General features: G+C 33.8%; 1 protein-coding gene across 1 annotated transcript in view; it reads right to left on the reverse strand.

Moving 5' to 3' along the window:
• Positions 1-9,919, reverse strand: part of LOC133190238 (uncharacterized) — a 68,587-nt gene extending 58,668 nt beyond the window's left edge. The window contains exon 1 of the mRNA XM_061325749.1: positions 9,831-9,919. The gene's annotated coding sequence lies outside the window, so the exon portion shown is untranslated. The remainder of the gene's footprint in view (positions 1-9,830) is intronic.
• Positions 9,920-22,483: the final 12,564 nt, after the last annotated feature.

Here is a 22,483-nt window from a genome sequence, read left to right on the forward strand (position 1 = left end):
TATTCAATAAATGATGTAACATTTACTTATATATTTTATTTTACCTTTTAATTAATTAAGGTTATTTACAATTTTATTGATTTTTCCCAATTTCATACAAATGTTGATGATTTTTCCCAATTGTAAAAGCCCAGGTCCCTTTTAAAAAGAATGTTTCCACTTAAGCATATTGCCGTGGCCCCTTTTTCGGACCCCTCTAAAGTCATCTAATTAACTCAAATCTTAATTATTCTACACCTAACCCATATTTTGTTATCTTTGTGGTACATTACTTGCAAAATTTACATTGAAAACGGCACTTTAGTTTTTATTAAAGGTAATTAAAAATGCCCACTAGTGGTGTTAATTCCGGAATGTTGCGCTTGTCCGAGCTGGGTTTTAATTGTGTCTCATTAATATACGGAGTAGGCGGGGCATTTCATCGATTGATTGAAAAAATGTAATAGCCAATTATATAATGGCTCCTGGGAACTTCTCAGCAAGATATAATAAAAAAATATACACAAAAGTAACACACAAAGAACATGTTTAAACTCCTCAAGGATTACGCCATTTATTTTTTTTTTATTTTTTTGAAAGAGGGGTGCTGGGGAGGATCTTGAAGATGTACATGTACTCCCTCCCTAAAACCAGATTTTTTTCCCAATTTTTGGTAGGTTCTGGTAGATCCTTGAAGTTATATAGTAAATAAACAAAATCTAGCAGCTTACTTAAAAAACAACAGGTGAATGAAATGTTACTTTGTTTCGAAAATATTTTTATTTTAAATAGGGTAAGTTGCGATCGCAATTTAAGAAACGTACGTGGCGTATAAGTGAAAAATAAACACTAAATAAACCAGGCCTTCTTGTACATGTAAACACACACTTCACAATATTTTAATGAAAAAAATAAAAATAACATGAAAGAAAAACTTCTTTTGCATTTTCAAAAAGATTAGTGTCGTATCGAATTTTTAAAATAATAATAATAAACTCTCTCTCTCCAATCACTTGAACAATTTTATTAATTGTATGTGTGCTTGCTTGTTTTGTTTATTTTTTTTTTTTTTGTCCCAGTAAGCTTTCCAGTGTTAAACAATCTATACATACTTCTACCCTGTGTACCTATATTTTTACAGTCAACAACATTTTGAGGAATGATGCTATTGCTAAGATGTAGACTATGCCTTGGAAACTCATTGAGCCCCCCAAGCGAACCCCTAAATCCAAGGACTAAAACTAAAATACATATGTATCATTACATTTTGCCCTATTTAAAATCCCAATACCCTCATCTGTCAAATATTTCTTATGAATAGTAGCATCATTATTTTTTCTGTCTTCAAATATGGACCTAATACCTGAACAATATTAATATAGAACACTATAGAAAACATAGCTACCATATACTTGTGCCCCTTCAATAATTACATGTACGTCTGATGCCCCCTCCCCCCCCCCTTTTTTTTTGCTTGTCAAGGAATTTTTGGTAGTTGATAGTGCCCCCAACTAAATATGTATGGTTGTGCCCCAAAAACAGAAATTACTTCCTACAGACCTGGGTTTTACCAAAAGAGGAATTTTATAAATACTTAAAGAACTCCTTTGAAAAGTTTATATTGAACTCTTTTGAAATCAGTATAGATGTATGTTTTAATTTAAAGAATATCTTGTTAAGAAAAGTAAATGGAATTTAATAGAAGGGTCAGCCTATTTTAGCCCTCTCCCTACATCAAGGTCAACGTAAATACATAATTAATATAAAATAAACAAAGCAAAAATGTAGAAAATGTACCAAAAAGAAGGGGTGGGGAGAAAAAGAAAGAAAAATACACATGCACTAGTAAGCAAAATTACAGAAATAATGAGCAAAATTACAGAAAAAATACCGATTTGGAAATATTCAAAATGTTAAATTTACTTTCAAAATAATGAATATTTTAGCAATATTTGGCACTACTAAAAATACTAGGCAGAAAAAAAATAATTCGATGTTGATCAATTGAAAATGTAACGGTCTGATTTGCTAATCAGAGCTAAAGCCACGTGAATTATTGATTTTTTTTGTACTCACAAAGTTACCCATGTCTACAAATCACATGATAAATTGAATATTTAACAGGTCACAATGAGGTCAATGACATGTAAATACCCGTGAATAGTGAAGGAAACGGTTGGTGTTTTGTACCTTTTTTCAAAAAGTTTACCCCGAGTGCAGCCTTGCCCAAAAATCTCCTTTAAATATGATGAATTTCCAACAGATATACACCTTCTGTCCTTCTGAGAAATTTGGGCAACAATGCGCTCACCATGTATTACGGCTTTAAAAATCGGAATAACTTTGAATATCAATGGAGATTCGTGAATTGCAGTGACCCCTCTTACAAAACACAGCATCATTCTTTATTTTTATGGACTTTTAATTCCTGTAATTTCGCAAAGCTGCGATTTAGACATAGAAGAATCGCATTATTCATCTCATGGGCCATTTTTCTAAACTTTATTTTAGCGCAATTTACCGGGGGCCACGTTTTGTACACTAAGTGCAATCATTCTTTGTAGAAAAATGGTCCAGGGGTTCTTAAAAAGATTTTTAAAGATTTTTTCCTATAAGTTTCAATGTAAAAAATTTCATCCATTATAGTGGCCCCACCCTAACCCTAGCCCATGATTTGAACAATTTACAATCTACATTATGTCTAGAAGCTTTCACATGTTGCATTATTTCTATTCCTGACCAGTAGTTCTTGAAAAGAAGATTTTTTAAAAAAATTCCTTATAAATATAATGTTTTGCTTTTGCCCCTTATTGTAATCTCACCCCCCACCCCCCCACCTCCACCCCCTGGGTCATGGTTTGGACAATTTAGAATCTGCACTTCCTCACAAAGCTTCTGCATAAGTTTCACCTTTTCTGGCCCAATTGTTCTTGAAAAAATTTTTTACTGACCAACCCTTTTTTGCCTTTACTTGATTATCTCCCCTTGGAAGCAGGCTTGGCCCTTTATTTGAACAATTTAGAATCCCCTTTACCCAAAGATTTTTTTTGCTACTTTTGGTTAAAATTGGTCCGGTGGTTCCTGAGAATAAGTAAAAAATGTGAACAGTTTACAGCCAAATGGACATAATAGACAGATGGACGGACACCTGACAATGGGTGATCAGAAAAGCTCACTTGAGCTTTCAGCTCAGGTGAGGTAAAATTGTACAAAAAATAAAAATACTACATACATGGTACTTGATAAATTACTATACTTTTTAAACTAGTATAAATAGAAAAAAATACAATGTATCTTAATTAATTACAGCATTTACTTTGCAATAGTTAAAAAATAGGTGCAAATGTTATTAATAACTATTAAAAATATTGTCAAAAGAAAACAGAAGCCAATGTTTGCATCTTGCAAGCCACTGTATAATGGTCTTCAATTCTAAATTCTGGATTGGACATTTATGAGGGAGTTCGTTATCTCTCTTATCAGAGGGTAATTCCACTTTAAAATAAAATGCATTAAAATTATTTTAAACAATTACACATATTAAATGCAATTCAATGTACAAAATAAAAATTAAGTCAGGGAAATCAATTAATTTTATTTCCCTTCCTCCTATGGTCCTAGATGAATGCCCCACCCAATGGTGTACATGAAAAGAAATATACCATTTCTTCAAGGTACATGTAGCTAGCTGATCTTACAGTATTTTTTGAGGAAAGAAGATAATTTTCATTATTTTTTTTATTATTATACAGATCAGAACTGATTTTAAGCTTTACGAAAGCTGTTGTCTTTTGTATTAATTACTGTATGCAGTGTTGAATCAAACTATCTAACAGCTAAATGATATTGTCTCATTTTGACAAGGTCATTCTCTCTGTATTTAGCAAATTAATAGAGAGGTTTAGCAGTAGGTGTAAACTACAAGTTAGAATTACAGGTACATATGTACACATTTACATATTTTTTCTTATTTAGGAATGTAGTACCTGTACAGGCAGGTACTTTTCATGTGTACTGTAATTTTTTTGGAATGTAGAAGTCCTTATCATTAAAAAAAATTAAAAAAGACATGAAATTCAACTTGTATATCACTGTTTTAAACTAGATATCATTGAGATGGTGGCCATCTCAAAGGGCCCTGCTTTCAGCAATGAACATGGAAACGTAAGGTAGCTGGAAAAGGGTTTATTTTGAAGAGGAACATTTGTATACTATTAAGGGATGTGTTGTTTGAGTCTAAATGGCTTCTATGTTATCCTCATTATAATAAAAAATGGCACGAAAATCACGAGTGCTCAACACCTTCCATCAAAAAACGGCACAAAAATCACAAATGCTGCATATCCTCTATGAAAATTGTTGCATATCCTCTATCAGAAATATGGAAGGAAAATCACAAATGATCCATACCCTAAGTCAATTGGTAAGGTTTGAGGCTGACTGGACTTAAGGGAAAGAAATTATGCACCGAACAAAGATTTTAAACAGAGAGGCTTTTTTTTTACCTTGACCCTTGACCTAAAAACTTTGTTCAAGGTCAATGCACATCCATTGACCAGTGGCACTCTGTGAGTGAAGTATGAGCCACATTGGATCAAGAGGAGAGAAGATATGCTCCGGACAAGGATTTTTCATATGATTCTGCTATGACCTTGACCTTAGACCTAGAAACATGATTCAAGGTCATTGCACACAATTTACCCAAATACACTCTGTGGGTGAAGTATGAGCCAGATTGGGCCAAGGAGAGAGAAGATATGCTCCAGACAAGAGATCTCGGACGGACAGATGGACAGCTAGACGGACGGACTGATCACTATAGGGCACCCGCAGAGTGGGGCCCTTAAATAAATATATGCATATATTTATAGGAAACAAATTGAAAAGAGCCATTCTTATAATTTTCATCCCTCAAAGCAAGCTTTGAAAGTCTAGATGTTGTGTATTTAACACTCTTACTATAAAACTTTATTATTCAGTCATAGACGATTAGTTCTTCACATAATTAAGTATTCGCAAGAAATCCTCAGGTCTAAGAAAAACACACTTTTTTATTTAAAAAAAAAAACCCAGCAGAAACGGAAATGTAAGCTACAAGTTTGGGCTTGCATGTACTCAGCTATCTACATGTAAGTGGATATGTGTAATTTGTCAATAATAAAACTGATACATGTTGGTTTGCTAAACCTCTCTCTATATATGGTACAGTCTGTATACCTTAGTAGTTTAAATGTAGCTTTCACAGAGATTTGTATGTGTATGAAGCAGCTAGCTTTTTTATATTATCCACTTCGATTTATAGAGGCCATTAACTGCCCCAACCCAGCTAGAGCATTGATTTTTCAATTCGTTTATAAGTATGCAGGTATCCTTGACACTTACATAATGAGAAAACACAAAATGAAAAAAAATGTGTGGTCAAAATATTTGTTAACCTATTAAGTTTAATGAAGTTTTTCTGAGCGAGGTTGAACAATTACTGTATTGTAATAATGATTTTTAAAAGAGTTTCTGCATAAATGACCTAGTACATGTAACAATAAAAGTGAGAACTGTGAACAAAAGGCCTTAATATTAAAAAAAAACCTCACCAAATCTTTCACCATTTTAAGGTAGTCATTTTAAGGTTGTAGGTCAAGATTATATTGAAAAAATTATCAAAAAATAATTGCCAGGCTATAAGTTAAAAGATGATAAGCATGAAGGGGCACCCACAAAACAGTTGAAAACACATTAATGAGATCAAGTACATAGCAAAGTCAACCAAAAAGGGTTATTTAAAATACCTCTCACCATACATATCTAAATTAAAGGAAAGGAGAAAATTTATGGCTGGACCAGGAATCAAACCCATGCATCACTTAATAAGTCAGGTGCTCTACCAACTGAGCTATCCAGGTGATGTCCACTGCCCCTCCCTCCTTAAATTGTCTTCACCTTTGAAGACAAAACCTACCGAGTTCTATCTTGCCCCTGGCAGGACTTTCACCTGAATGTCCAGCGGTGGTCAACGGTACAGAAATTATATGCAACAGGAAAGGAAGAAATTGAATGGCTGTATTGGAAATGGAACACTGGACCCTAGGCCTGCATCACTAGTCAGGTGCTCTACCAACTGAGCTATTCAAGCTGATAACCATGGCCCAAACTATTATACATGCATGTAAGAAAGTAAAAATGATAACAACTCCCCCCCCCCCTCCCCACACCCTTTGACAAAAACTACATGCAATAAGTATAAATATTGGAACTAAAGTGTACTATATGCTACATGTTTTTATGTGTAAAAAATATGATTGTCATTTGACATTTTTAACAGTTCTAATCAGGACCAATCTGAATATAAAATCTAAAAGATCTCGTATAGAGCACTGAACACACCTTCTAAAATTGTAAACATTAATATTCTGGTAGTCCTGTGCTATATGCAAATTAAACTTTTACAACTTACATATCACCGAATGCCTTTAAAGTCACTGTATAATGAGGTTCTGAGCTTTAATTTACTATAGTTTAGTTCAAGTCTTGATAAGACCTACATGCTTATGTATAAATAGGAAGTTTTACTACATGTATATACCTGCCAAGGTTGCCTACGTCAGTCTTATTGATTTTTGGCTGGAGAAAATATCTTCCTACAATGTATCAAAAGATTGACCCTTGGTTTTTTTCTTGTGTTTGAACCCTTATGTTTGGATGCACTGATCCCAAAACAATTAATGTTTAAAAACAAAAGGCCCATGGCTCACAATGCTCACCTGACTTACCATATATCTTCCTGACAAAAAAATATGAACATGTACAATTGTCTATAAACAAGCTTTTATTCAGAGAATTTATGTCCCCCTGTCATGGATAAATTCAGTAGGTGCAAGACCTATTAAATTCATAATTACAGAGAAAGAAGATGGATTGATCCCGACATTTCACTATGTGGCTTTAAAATCGATAGATGTCTTTCTTCATGCAGTTGTGCACTGTTCACATTAATGCACATTAAATTTTTAATTCAATGTGAAGTAAGAAAATTCAAATTAAACAAATGTGAATTTAAGTTGTGTCCACTAGACTGTTAAACTAATGCCCATTAACATTTTATTACTAATTAAAATAGAGCTATTAAGAATTACAAATTAGTCACCTGAAGCAGAGCTGATAAACAATTGACATTATGTCATAGAGTCTGTCTTGTAGAGTCTTTCCACATTTGAATGATAAACTTAATTAATTTCCTTTGTTTTTCACTCAATAATAGCATGTGGTTTAATTTTGCTATTACACATGTTATGTGTCAAAATTTAATTCAAATTAGCTTTGCTTATAATAAGGTCGTGATAAAAAATTCTTGCCTTCCCCAATTTTTTTTACCCCTGCCTCGATTTTTTCTGTTTTTCTGTGTCTTGATTCTGATTGGGATCGGTATTCAACTACCATTATATTCAACTTTCATTTTAAATCCTGCAAATGTCAGCATGATTTTGACAGCTGACAAGACGTTAATTGCTCTAATATGTATTAAACAAGGATCATTGGTTAATTGTGCTAGACTGGTGATGATAATAGGAAGAGAATGATATGCATATTTACAAGGAACTCTACTATGACTTTTATTCGGGCATTATAGATAAATCTGCACTGATTGATCAGGTCAACAAAAACACAAAGAAAAAAAGAAAAAATAGAAAATAAAATCTGCCACACGCCTCGATTTTTCAAAAAATTTGGATGAGAATCTAGGAATTTTTTTTATAATGGCCTTAGTGTTCACACCGAGTTAATGCAAAGCAATTTGATGTATATTAAATTAATTAAACTAATTTGCATTAAATTTTAAATATGAATGCAGTTCAAATTAAATTGCAGTAACTTATATTTAATTCAAATTAATCAGGCAATATGATTACATTTACAGGGTTTAACATTAATTTTTTAATGCGTACAAGACCAGTCAGTCTACTTCCCATAATTTTTACTAGCTCTGACCATAAAACCACTAGCCCAACCAAACTTCAAAATTTTCTTTTTATAACCTACTATTTTAACGAAAAAGAGTTTCAAAACCTTACTATCTCTCGCACATGTTAAGATATACATTTTGACAGACTGTTCCATAGGTCGCACACCATGAGTCGGGTTAAGCGGAACATGCAAATATTGTAAGCTTTAAAGAACATTTGGGAAACTTAAAAAATTATTACCATAAATATAAATTAAAGAATATATTATTTGATAACTTTTCACACTGAACAAAGCTAGTTTTGATCGCAACTTGTCTATTACAGCCGGGCTAAAAATAGAGATTGTGTCATGCAGGGAAGTTTTCATTTTCAGAGCAATTGCTGTGTTTACAATCAGAAAATTAAGAAAATTTCTTTAAAAAGTTTTTTAGAACATTTTATTTGAAAGACTGAAATGAGGATTAACATTCATTTCATTCAAACAACCAGTCGGTCTAGTTCACGAACATTTGACATGACCGACCACTCATTTACTAGACTGGGTCGGTCAGACATGCCTTAGTGAATAAGTGTCAAACCCTGATTTATTGCAAAATCTTAGAAAAAGAACAAAAAAAGTTTATTATCATCATGATCATCTAAAATCCACTTTATGCAATATTATTTATAATGTTTTTCTGACTTTGGCCTATGACCTTTTGACCTCAAACTCAGTAGGGGTCTTCTTTAAGTCATAGGGAGTTATGTCAGTATAAAATTTCATTGTAAAAGCTTATAGATTTAAGTTAAGACTTTTCCTCTGGAAACTATTATATGCAATATTAATTTTCTCACATTTGATCATGTTGATAGGAAGTTTACATAAATTTCATTGTAAAAAATGCAAAGCAAAAAGCTAATTATAATTATCATCTGAAGTCGACCATTTTAAGCAACTACATTATAATGAATTTCTTACACTGACCTTCCAACCTAAAAATCAAGAGGGATCTTCTTTATATAATAGGGAGTAATGAGTTCTGATAATATAAAATTTCATAAAATGCAACAATTAACTCGAAAGAGAATACAAGTTTATTTATTGTCTGAGAAACATGTCATATATCAATTAAAGTTCAAAATTAACTTTTATCCACTTTGTTCTTAAGAATGTCAAAATATTTCTGATCAAAATTGTTCCATATTTATTGGTCATCCATGTAATCCTTGCCAAAGGGGTCATGGTTTGAACACATGTAAGTAGAACTAACACATCATGGGAATGATTGATTATTTGACATTTATATCATGGCCCGGCCTGTTTTGTTTAAGAGACAATTCACTAGGGCTGGGAGGATGTTTCGATCGAGATATCGATAATATCGATTCTGTGTGAGGACGATATGCATATCGATGCGCATGAAGAAATATCGAAATATCGCAAAAAAATTCTGACTTATGTTTTTCTTTGTTTACTTCAATACATAGCATATCGTGGCTCAAACATTGTGATACGTATCGATATAGAAAAAGTTGTATCATCCCAGCCCTACAATTCACAAAAATCAGCTTTAATACTTACAGTGAAGAACTTGATGATTATTTGTCTCTTGTTACTTCAATTTCTAATGCTCATTCAGTGTTCAAGATTATATTTCTGGTGTGGTTCTTCATTTATAAAACTTTAGTAATTGTACAAAATCGCACATGTAATCTCCAAACCTCCCTAAAAAGACATATTTCTTTCTGGTGTCATTCCTTAATTTATCCATCGGACCTAAACAAACACATTTTCCCAAAAATTACTATGAAAAACACATGTGTCTACTTTCGCTTTAAATAAATGAAATATTAAGATACATATTTTACACAAAACTGAAGTAGACTCACCATAAAACTGTAGCGGTTAATTACCTTTATCTCGAGCACAATATATTTTTATGTCGTCTGTCTATCCTTTACTGATAATTTACTTCCTCCTTTTCATTCTTTTGTGTTTTTCAGTTTTGCGTTTCCATTGATATAAAAGCGGTGTTCGGTCAATTCGCACCTGTTTCGATAAAACGATTTAGATACATCATATACTTACTGCTTTCATTGAACTCCTCTTGTACATGTTGTATTAGTTAAAAAATTATACGTAAACTAGAAAATGATTATAGATACTAAAAGTTCTAGATAAGAATAAAATAAGAACCATTTTTAAATAACCGATATTCTATTTCAGTTTGAACAATGGGTACAAGCCTACTCCCAACTGTTCCAAGACAATTTATACCATTAGAATCACTTTTGCCAGAGACACACAACGTTAGGCCAAAAATTATTTGTCTCTGCTTTTGCTTAGGCTACTTTTAAACAGTTAAATTTTAATAAAACTTAAGGATTGTTTGAACTGATCACAAATTGAGTGTATATTGAGTAAATTTCAATTTACTTCATTTTAAATCTAATGGCAGACCACATAAAATGCCTTGAACTTAGAACTCGTTTGCAGTGCTTCTTCTCGCCGTTGTGCACATGCAGCACACTTTTGCGGTAGATTTAGAGCCAGAAAAACTATTTGGTGCATGTAAATTTTTTTCAGACCCCCCTTACATGTATGTAGAACTTATATATGTCCATATTATCCTAAAATATTTACATTTCCAATGTCTTTGTCCGAGATAAAATTACAAATTGTAAAAATACTTTATTTCTACATAAATCTACTGGTTCATCGATAGGCTCGGTTAAAAAAAATCACGTGCGGGGCGGGACAAATTGAGACAGAAGCGGGGCTATTAGCACGGGAATTTGCAGAATCAGGAGAATGTAAATATAAGGCATAACTGTCAGATTTTTTGGATTCATGACGATGATCAATCGATTGGCTTGCATGATAATTTTATGCATAAACGCCTTCGGCGTTTATGCAAATTATCACGCAAGCCACTCGATTGATCACATCATGAATCCAAAAAATTAGACAGTTATTCCTTAAATCAAGGAAAAACACCTCTTATATGTAAGAATTCGTCAGCTGGACCCACTGGGGGCTTCAATGCAACCCTCAGACCCCCCTGCCTTCTACTGCCCCCCCCCCCGTTATGAAATTCCTGGATCCGCCATTATACATGATATGTATATTCTGTTGACCAAAACGGCTGTCGAAAAGCGATTTCTAAAGGAAAGAACTGCAGTATATACATGTACTTGGCATCTAATTTGGCCCTAATTTTGAACTTAATATCAAAAGCAATTTTTTTTTAATGTTAATGTTGTACAAAACCAATCACAATTTTAACACAAAGCACAAACAAGTACATCAATTGCCTTTTTTCATCAAATTGCCAAAAATTAATATCTTCCTTCATCTTTTTAACTTTAGAAAACATGGGCTACAGGGGTCAGTTATTTGTTTTACATGTATATTGGTGCTGTAATTATACTTGAGACTCCCGTCGACACATGTTTTCAAGAAAAAAAAACACCTTTCAAATTGACATAAATTTCTCTTAAGTTTTACAAAAAGCATAAATTAAAGTACGTCATATTGATGACGTCGTGTTATAAAAACAAGAATTAAACTGGAAGTTTTAATTGTTTCTGCCTAATCCATTACTAAATTCATCGAATTTCAGAGGACCAATTTGAACGATGTTCAAATTTTAGGACCGAGAAAGATTATTATCGTAGTCCTTTTTGGACACAACAGATTCATGTATATAAGCTTCTTCTGATAAATATTCACCTCTTATCAGTCATTCTACGATAAATGGACCAATTCAGAGTAAAAAACATGAAAAAAATAATTGTTTCAAATAGCAAAATGAACATCATAATTCTCTAAAGGACCTATCAGTGAACTTGAAAACAAAGAATTATCCACAAATGTGGTATCGTTAACTTTTTACAACGATTTCAAGATACCATTGATTTTAAGGTAATGTTACGGAAGTTAATGCTTGATCAAGCCTTATTATTTTTTAAATAAAGCTGAATTTGACCAATTTTTCGTTTCTGATGTTCAGTAAAGAACGCTAAAGTATGATTGATGAAGTGTCGCATGAATCCGAACCTAAATTAAATTTTCGGGAAAAATATCGTTACGGAAGTTAATTCCCAGCAATAAAAGTTCAAAATCTCTTCAATAGTTAAAATCAAAGTTTGTTTTAGGATATTAAACAAAAGTATGAAGCATTTTCCTCCCAAAATGATAAAAAAAATTTATACCTTAAATGCAAAGACTTTCCTGAATTACCGTTACGGAAGTTAAATTTTTAAGAGAGACAACTGTTTTTGTCTAATTCATTTTGTTATGTCGAAAATGTAATCGTGTAAAATAGCTGACTCGCAACTAGAATCGATGATATAATGTTTCGTGGTCACTTTCAGATAAGTTTCAGTTCTTTTTGAAATCTGCATTCTAAGCGTGAAATTTAAAACAAAATCGTTACGGAAGTTAATCGATTTTAAGCGACATGCTTATAAATTCGCACGAAAGGAGAACTATGCATATAGCTTTGCGGTTTGATTTAGTTTTGTATAGGATAAAAAACATTTTTTAACATTCATTGCACTCTATTGGGAACGATTTTACGGCTGAAAATTTCGTCTTGAAATTCGTATATAAATAAAGCGACATTAAGATTTGCAGTGGAATACGTTTTTCAACATTACATTATGTTCATATCAAAACTTTAACTGCATACATATCGGTGAATATTTACAAAACCATTTGTGTATTTTAAGTCTTAGAGTTGAAATCGACCTTTAAATTTATAATTAAGATATTACAACGGTTAATTTTCAAGCGACATAAAAAATTCTTAATTGGTCATGTTTTTGTAGAATGACTGTTATATGGCCTTACTCAAACAAGGTCGGCATTGCATGTTTGATGAGTGTTCCCCTCTCGTATAGTGAGCCTTCCCCTGGAAGCCTGGTTATATACATGTAGTGCATGAGTCTTCCTCTGGAAGCCTGGTTATATAGTGAGGCTTCCCCTGGAAGACTGGTTATATACTAGTAGTGAGCCTTCCCCTGGAAGACTGGTTATATACTAGTAGTGAGCCTTCCCCTGGAAGCCTGGTTATATAGTGAGCCTTCCCCTGGAAGACTGGTTATATACTTAGTCCATATAGTAGTGAGCCTTCCCCTGGAAGCTTAAGCCTGGTTGTATAGTGAGCCTTCCCCTGGAAGATTGCATATATATTATACAAGTTTTTTGCATATGTGTGTGTGTGTGCCGGGGAGTGGGGTCTGTCAGCTAACATCCGCAACTGTACTCGGCAGTGCTGGTACCGGACATCCATGACTGTACCTGCTCACTAATATCAAAAACGGAATGTCAGAGCAAGATTTTCCGGATTGTTCAACATATTAAACTATATGTTGTTAATTAAGTATGGATTGTTTTTTTTAATGAAAAATACGAAATGTGTTAATATGGAGGAAAGAAAATTTCTGATTTTAAATAAATCTACTTTATGGAAGGCTGTAATCGCCAAAACGGTAACGATAACTGGCTTATAGTGAATATATGTAAACTTGACTATGCCTACATTTTGTATATCTATGACTGTATCCTCTGCCTGGTATACAACATCTGCGACTGTACCTGTGCCGTACATACACACTACCACTGGCTCAACCCGCGCTTGATTAATAACATCCACAACAAAAAACTCTGTGGATTTTCTCCGATTTAAACTGAATTTAATCAAAGCGCAATTATAACTCTAATCTTTATATTACCCATGACAGTGATACCGAGACAAACGATGTCAGCAGTGATTAGGGAAAGATCCAAAACTTTTACAGATTTAAATTTAAAGCTTTATGTTCAGAGAACAATATGAACCAGGTCTTTATTTATTTTTTTTTTGGGGGGGGGGGGGGGGCTGGGGCATGATTTCAATTTCCTACGTGCTCAATAATAATGATGAATTTAAAAATGAAACATGCTAGTATAATTATAGAAAATATACGAGTAAATAATAAACAAAGTAAAATAAAAAAGGAAATTAAAATAAATATCGGAATTAATTTGTTATCCTTAATTTTATGTTAGAAAGTATAAGTACGTCACAATATTATTAATTTCACCCATTTCATTTATCACGCAAGTGGTGTCAATGAAAAGCACAGGTTTTATTTCCCATAAATATACATTTGTATGTCTTACGATATATATACGGGTTGAATGGGCTGATCCACCCATTTTCAATGCGTTATATATAAACCTCTCAAGTGCACCCCAGGAAGTAGCCTCCTATATCCTGAAAAAGAATAGTTCCTGACAAAACACCTTTATTTATTTACAAAGTACATAAAATTTACTAGGCACAGGCATCAAAGTTGTAAAAATGGGTTGGAAGAACCAACCCCCCAACCCCCCCCAAAAAAAAATCTCAAAAGAAATAAAAATTAATTTTATATGCATGGAACAATTAACATCTTGACTGGTCGATAACCGTGGTGTGATACCTGAAATATGCAGGGTATGGTATTAAAATAATTGATCATATTAAAGGAAATTAATGCTATAATTATCGATAACATCCAAAGTAAATATTTGTATAAGTAAATATTTTTATTAGATCCACCTCTCTAAGATTCTGCTGTACTGTCCAGACAACTCTAGAAATTCTACACCATGACTGTACCGGTGTCTGATTGACAACATCCACGACTGTACCTGTCCACTACACACACTTTATTCTACATCCATGACTGTACCAGTGCTTATAAACAACATCCCTGACTGTACCTGTGCCTTATAAACAACATCCCTGACTGTACCTGTCCAGTACACACACTTTATTCTACATCCATGACTGTACTAACAAGTGCCTTATAAACAACATCCCTGACTGTACCTGTGCCTTATAAACAACATCCATGACTGTACCTGTGCCTTATAAACAACATCCATGACTGTACTTGTCCAGTACACACACTTTATGCTACATCCATGACTGTACTTGTGCCTTATAAACAACAACCCTGACTGTACCTGTGCAGTATACACATCTAACTCTACATCATTGACTGTACCTGTGCCTTATAAACAACATCCATGACTGTACCTGTGCCTTATAAACAACATCCATGACTGTACCTGTGCCTTATAAACAACATCCACGACTGTACCTGTGCAATACACACACTTTATTCTACATCCAACACTGTACTTGTGCCTGATAAGCAACATCCATGACTATACCTGTGCAGTATACACATCTAACTCTACATCCCTGACTGTACCTGTGCCTTATAAATAACATTCATGACTGTACCTGTGTCTTATAAACAACATCCACGACTGTACCTGTGCCTTATAAACAACATCCACGACTGTACCTGTGCAGTACACACACTTTATTCTACATCCAACACTGTACTTGTGCCTTATAAACAACATCCCTGACTGTACCTGTGCAGTATACACATCTAACTCTACATCCCTAACTGTACCTGTGCCTTATAAACAACATCCACGACTGTACCTGTGCAGTATACACATCGTACTCTATATCCACAACTGTACCTGTGCATATATACATACTTCATTCTACATCCCTGACTGTACCTGTGCCTTATAAACAACATCCACGACTGTACCTGTCCAGTACACACACTTTATTCTACATCCAACACTGTACCTGTGCCTTATAAACAACATCCACTACTGTACCTGTGTATGACACACACTACATCTTTGACTGTACCTATGCCTTATAATCAAGATTTACACACGATAAACTTCTCAGGGTTTAAGAGGTACGTATTGTATACTGTATTTGGACCAACCTACCATAAAAAACAACAATATTTAAACAATTTTATTTCACTCACAAATTTTGATCTTTAAGTGTGTCATTGACTCTTAAAATTTGACCATGAAAATCAATTAGAATCAAGTTCGAGACACGAATAATCATCAGTGTACAGGTGGAAAACTCAAAGCTATAAGTCAACTCATAGCCAATTACTATTATTAATTTTAATTAATTTTAATAAACATTTGTCGTATACGTTTGACGTATAATCAGTTGTAAACTATGATAATAATACCCCGCAACTTTGGGATTGGCACTATAAAATGTTTTCATAGTTGAAAACATTTTAGGATGTAATAGTGCATTTTATCGTGTTAACAAAGAAAGACCTATTGAAAATAATTATTGCAGTACATGTAATACTACATGTATCTACACTTCACAATTCAATGTTTAAATGGCATTCAAAAGAATTAAGAAATAAGCCAATGATGAAACATGACATAAACAGGAGAGGAAAATGAGGAAAAAGTTGGATTTTTTTTTCATGTGCTTAAGAGCCCTCTATACACTGCACACTAAAGAGTTCTAATTTTGTGGTACATTTATTCAAATAGAGTAATTAATCTGCCCTTTCATCAAGAACAAGCATTCTGAGAGTATTGCATTAGCAATACTAGTCCCCTACCGACAAGTGTAATCTGGTTCCCGTTAAAAATTGAAAATGCCATAATTCCGTCAAAAATCAATGAAGCGGAACGAAATAAAAACTTCTTCTATAACTCACCATGGTAAAGTCACATATCAAAAATCAGCTCAATATCTGCAAGCGTTTAGAAAAAAATTACGGAAAACCCTGAAAAAATGAAATGGTCGTAATTCCGTCAAAAAGCACTGAAGCGTAACGAAATGCAAACTTGATCTGTAACTCATCAAGATACACTCACATGCCGAAAATCAGCTCAATTTCTGCAAGCGTTTAGAAAAAAGTGCGGAAAAACGAAGTGGGACAGACTGACAGACAGACAGACCGACAGACGGACGGACAGACTCAGAGGAAACCTATCGTCCCCTCCGGTTTCTATAAACAACTAATAAAATAAATTGAAACCGGAGGGGACGATAGGTTTCCTCTGAGTCTGTCCGTCCGTCTGTCTGTCCGCCTAGCTGTCCCTCTGTCACTCTGTCCCACTTGGTTTTCCGCATTTTTTTCTAAACGCTTGCAGATAAGCTGATTTTGATATGTTAGTGTGTATTGATGAGTTACAGATCAAGTTTTTAATTTCGTTCCGCTTCATTGATTTTTGAGGGAATTACAACCTTTTTAATTTTTAAGGGTTTTCCACACTTTTTTTAAAAACGTTTGCAGATATTGAATGTTGATGTTTGGTATGTCAGTGTATCTTGATGAGTTATAGATCAAGTTTGCATTATGTTCCGCTTCAATGATTTTTTGACAGAATTACAGCATTTTCAATTTTTAATGGGAACCAGATTACACTTTCCGGTAGGGGACTAGTATTGCTAATGCAGAAGGCTTGTCTCAATAGCTTTAATACGCATGCTTGAATAAACCACATGATAGCAAGAATGATAGTAAAATTCTGCCACCTATCGCAGAGTTAATTTATAAAGTTAACATATTGAAATGATTTTTTCATATTTATATACCGAATATTTATGTGAATTTTATCAGAAAACATAACTTATTTGGGTAAACAAAGAGAGATAAGTTTATAATTTTGGTAAAATTTCATCTCTATAGAAATCAACGGAAAATATTTTTATCCCCCCCCCCTCCCCCTCACTGAAACAACAATTCCTTTTTCAAGTATTATGAATTGTTATTTCACAACTTCAAATTTATACCAATTGTTTTTTGTTTCAGGGGAGTGAGTTATTTGGGGATGGGGGTGAGGGTGTAGAACATATGTTTACGGACTAAAAGCAGCAAAAATAGTCATTTTATTGCAAATGAATCTAATATGTCAGTTGACTTTTACATTAGTTAAACATACGGAGAGATTTGATGGTTATTTATCCATTTCCATGAGTATTTGAAAATCTGGTTCACTCGTTATGTTTAAAGCCCGATTTCAATTTATAAAATTGTCTACCCCTTCCCCCTCTTTATGAGAAGAGTTTTAAATGAGCAGTTAACTTTTTGACACTGGTTTTAAAATAATTAATCCATTACTTATAAACTCTTCTACAATAATAATAAAACTTGGCAGAAGTTGTGAAAGCGAGGATGGAGTATATCGAAAGAAGGAGTATTTTCTCTTAAAAACAAAAGTCTAAATCCCACGCTTTCTTGCAGGCATATGATTCAATTTTTTTGACGGGGTGGGGGTTGCATTGGGGGTGGGGGTTCGGGTCACAAACAAAAAGGACAAACTTTAAGTAGAGCCTTGAATAACTTTTCTTGGATGTTGTTAATAAAGCAAGATGCAGTCATGGAAGTAGAATAATGTGTGTGTACTAGACAGGTACAGTCGTGGATGTTGTTTATAAGGCAAAAGTACAGTCATGGATGTAGAATAAAGTGTGTATACTGGATAGGTACAGTCGTGGATATTATTTATAAGGCACAGGTACAGTCAATGATGTAGAATAAAGTGTGTGTACTGGACAGGTACAGTTATGGATGTTGTTTATAAGCACAGGTACAGTCATGGATGTAGAGTAAGATGTGTATACTGCCCAGGTACACTCAGGGATGTTGTTTATAAGGCACAGGTACAGTCAGGGATGTAGAATAAAGTGTGTGTAGTGGACAGGTACAGTCGTGGATGTTGTCAATCAGACACCGGTACAGTCATGGTGTAAAATTTCTAGAGTTGTCTGGACAGTACAGCAGAATCTTAGAGAGGTGGATCTAATAAAAATATTTACTTATACAAATATTTTCTTCGGATGTTATCGATAATTATAGCATTAATTTCCTTTAATATGATCAATTATTTTAATACCACACCCTACATATTTCAGGTATCACACCACGGTTATCGACCAGTCAAGATGTTAATTGTTCCATGCATATAAAATTAATTTTTATTTCTTTTGAGAATTTATTCTTTTTTTTTTTTTTTGGGGGGGGGGGTTCTTCCAGTCTATTTTTACAACTTTGGTGCCTGTGCCTAGTAAATTTTATGTACTTTGTAAATAAATAAAGTTTTTTTTGTCAGGATCTATTCTTTTTCATGCAGGGCATAGGAGGCTACTTCCTGGGGTGCACTTGAGATGTTTATATAGATGTTTGAATCAGCCCATTCCACCCGTATATATATCGTAAGACATATATTTATGTGAAAAAACCTGTGTTTTTCATTGACACCACTTGCGTTATCAATGAAATGGGTGAAATTAATAATATTGTGACGTACTTATACTTTCTAACATAAAATTAAGGATTACAAATTAATTCCAATATTTATTTTAATTTCCTTTTTTTATTTTACTTTGTTTATTGTTTACTCATATATTTTCTATAATTATTCTAGCATGTTTCATTTTAAATTCATCATTATTATTGAGCACGTAGGATATTGAAATCATCCCTCCAGCCCCCCCCCCCCCCCCCCCAAAAAAAAAATCAAGACCTGGTTCATATTGTTCTCTGAACATAAACACCGGTTAGAACGGTACATTCGGGGTGGCGGCAATGCGTGACTCGGGGTGGCGGCACCGAGGCGAGGAAAACACCAACACGGTGAATAAACCTGAATTTTTTTCATATGTTTAGACGTGTTAGATCAGAAAATTGTATTCTACGGAAGAGAGCAAATATCAACCTACCTCTGACCGTTTAAAGCAGCCTATAAGAGTGCTCCGTTTTCTCAAACACTCCTCCTCACTTTTCGGGGTATCAACGTTTTCGACTTTTGACACAATATTCTGTTTCAAAATTGACCTCAGAAGGGTTTTTTCCTTATATCTTAAACAGTAATAAAGTAATACGATAGAATTTAACTTCAATCCTACTTTATAAGTCAATATATTTTACTAATTAAGCCAATTTAGGCTTCAAACTCGATGCGACGCTCGGGGTGGCGGTTTCTGTGTCTTGCGGGGTGGCAGCATGTCTGAGAAATAGAGATTACTTTTTCATGCAGCGTTCTCCTGCCCCCCTTTCGAGACAAAAAAAGATTCAGATCTCTTAGAAGAATTTAAGATTATGTCATGGCACGATGTTATTTCGCTATAAATGTGGCTATGTCAAACTTTAAGAAGTATATTTTTTATAATTTAAAGACCAGAATGAACAAGGAATGAGCACTATACATGTATAATGATAGTAGTGCGTTGCTAATATTGGTATTACTTAATAATACAGTTCCTACATTTAAGTTTTAAACAGAAGTCCAAGTTAAGCAGAATAATCAAGATAATTACAATCAATGTTTATATACACATACGGGTATATAAATCCTTGTTGTCCCCACAATAAAAAAAAACAACAACTGAATGACTGTTAAATTATAAATTGTGATAATCTGCTTACTCGGGACATGTGTTCAAAGCTTAAAGATAGGAGTTTTAAAAAGTAACAAAATAATTATATTGTGGGTTTGCCCATTTTCTGATCTGCGGTATTCCTGTATGCATCATTTTCCAGGCAGCTTCCTACTAAACTAAAATTGTCGATTTATGTGTATCACAAATCAGGGATAAAATTATATAAATTTTTTGAAAAAAATAAGAAGTCTTTTAAAGAAAAAGACAGGGGGTTTCATGAAAAAAGTTGACACCCACAATATAATTATTTTGTTACTTTTTAAACTCCTATCTTTAAGCTTTGAACATATGTCCCGAGTAAGCAGATTATCACAATTAATAATTTAACATGCAGTCATTCAGTTGTTTTTTTTTTTATTGTAGGGATAACAACAAGGATTTATATACAATGTATGTGTATATAAACATTGATTGTAATTATCTTGATTATTCTGCTTAACTTGGACTTCTGTTCAAAACTTAAATGTAGGAACTGTATTATTAAGTAATACCAATATTAGCAACGCACTACTATCATTATATAGTGCCCATTCCTTGTTCATTCTGGTCTTTAAATTATAAAAAAATATACTTCTTAAAGTTTGACATTGCCACATTTATAGCGAAATAACATCGTGCCATGACATAATCTTAAATTCTTCTAAGATATCTGAATCTTTTTTTGTCTCGAAAGGGGGCCAGGAGAACGCTGCATGAAAAAGTAATCTCTATTTCTCAGACATGCTGCCACCCCGCAAGACACAGAAACCGCCACCCCGAGCGTCGCATCGAGTTTGAAGCCTAAATTGGCTTAATTAGTAAAATATATTGACTTATAAAGTAGGATTGAAGTTAAATTCTATCGTATTACTTTATTACTGTTTAAGATATAAGGAAAAAACCCTTCTGAGGTCAATTTTGAAACAGAATATTGTGTCAAAAGTCGAAAACGTTGATACCCTGAAAAGTGAGGAGGAGTGTTTGAGAAAACGGAGCACTCTTATAGGCTGCTTTAAACGGTCAGAGGTAGGTTGATATTTGCTCTCTTCCGTAGAATACAATTTTCTGATCTAACACGTCTAAACATATGAAAAAAATTCAGGTTTATTCACCGTGTTGGTGTTTTCCTCGCCTCGGTGCCGCCACCCCGAGTCACGCATTGCCGCCACCCCGAATGTACCGTTCTAACCGGTGATAAAGCTTTAAATTTAAATCTGTAAAAGTTTTGGATCCTTCCCTAATTACTGCTGACATCGTTTGTCTCGGTATAACTGTCATGGGTAATATAAAGATTAGCGTTAATTGCGCTTTGATTGAATTCAGTCTAAATCTAAATCGGAGAAAATCCACAGAATTTTTTGTTGTGGATGTTATTAATCAAGCGCGGGTTGAGTCAGTGGTAGTGTGTATGTACGGCACAGGTACAGTCGCAGATGTTGTATATCAGGCACAGGATACAGTCATAGATATACAAAATGTACGCTGTAGTAAATGTTACTTTTTAGAGATAATAGCGATTCATACAATGGATTTAGGCATAGTCAAGCTTACATATATTTTCCGCGATATATTCACTAAGCCAGTTATCGTTACATGTACCGTTTTGGCGATTACAGCCTTCCATAAAGTAGATTTATTTAAAATCAGAAATTTTCTTTCCTCCATATTAACACATTTCGTATTTTTCATTAAAAAACAATCCATACTTAATCAACAACATATAGTTTAATACGTTGAACAATCCGGAAAATCTTGCTCTGACATTCCGTTTTTGATATTAGTGAGCAGGTACAGTCATGGATGTCCGGTACCAGCATTGCCGAGTACAGTTGCGGATGATAGCTGACAGCCACTGTTGGTGCCGGGGAGCTGGAAAAGGGGGGGGGGGGTCTAATATGCCGTCTTGACCAACTTCATATGATGATGCTTTAAAACCAATATATTTCAAAAGTTTTCAATCTAATCAATATCAGTCTTCCTATATTCGCACAGAGTATATACGGCGCGGATCTAAGATTTGATTTCACTCAAATTGTAGAGATATACATATATTTATCCCATTTTCTGAAGATACAAGAAATGACAATAAACACACGCTTTCTCTAATATCAAGAGTATTACTCAATACCTACACCAATATCCCTATATATGTATCATAATGTGCAAGACTCTGAGTTTATGGTTGTCATATTCCTCCATTTACTAGTACTCATTTATAAAATTAAATTGATTATAAACATTTCATGAAGATTGATTATTTGTTTACTTGTTCCTCTTCCAGTAAGGGAGGCAGCATATAATTTT

This window comes from Saccostrea echinata, unplaced genomic scaffold (genome assembly GCF_033153115.1).
Source record: "Saccostrea echinata isolate AGI-Se365-2 ecotype Australia unplaced genomic scaffold, CSIRO_AGI_Sech_v1 ptg000022l, whole genome shotgun sequence".
In the NCBI taxonomy this organism is placed as follows: domain Eukaryota; kingdom Metazoa; phylum Mollusca; class Bivalvia; order Ostreida; family Ostreidae; genus Saccostrea; species Saccostrea echinata.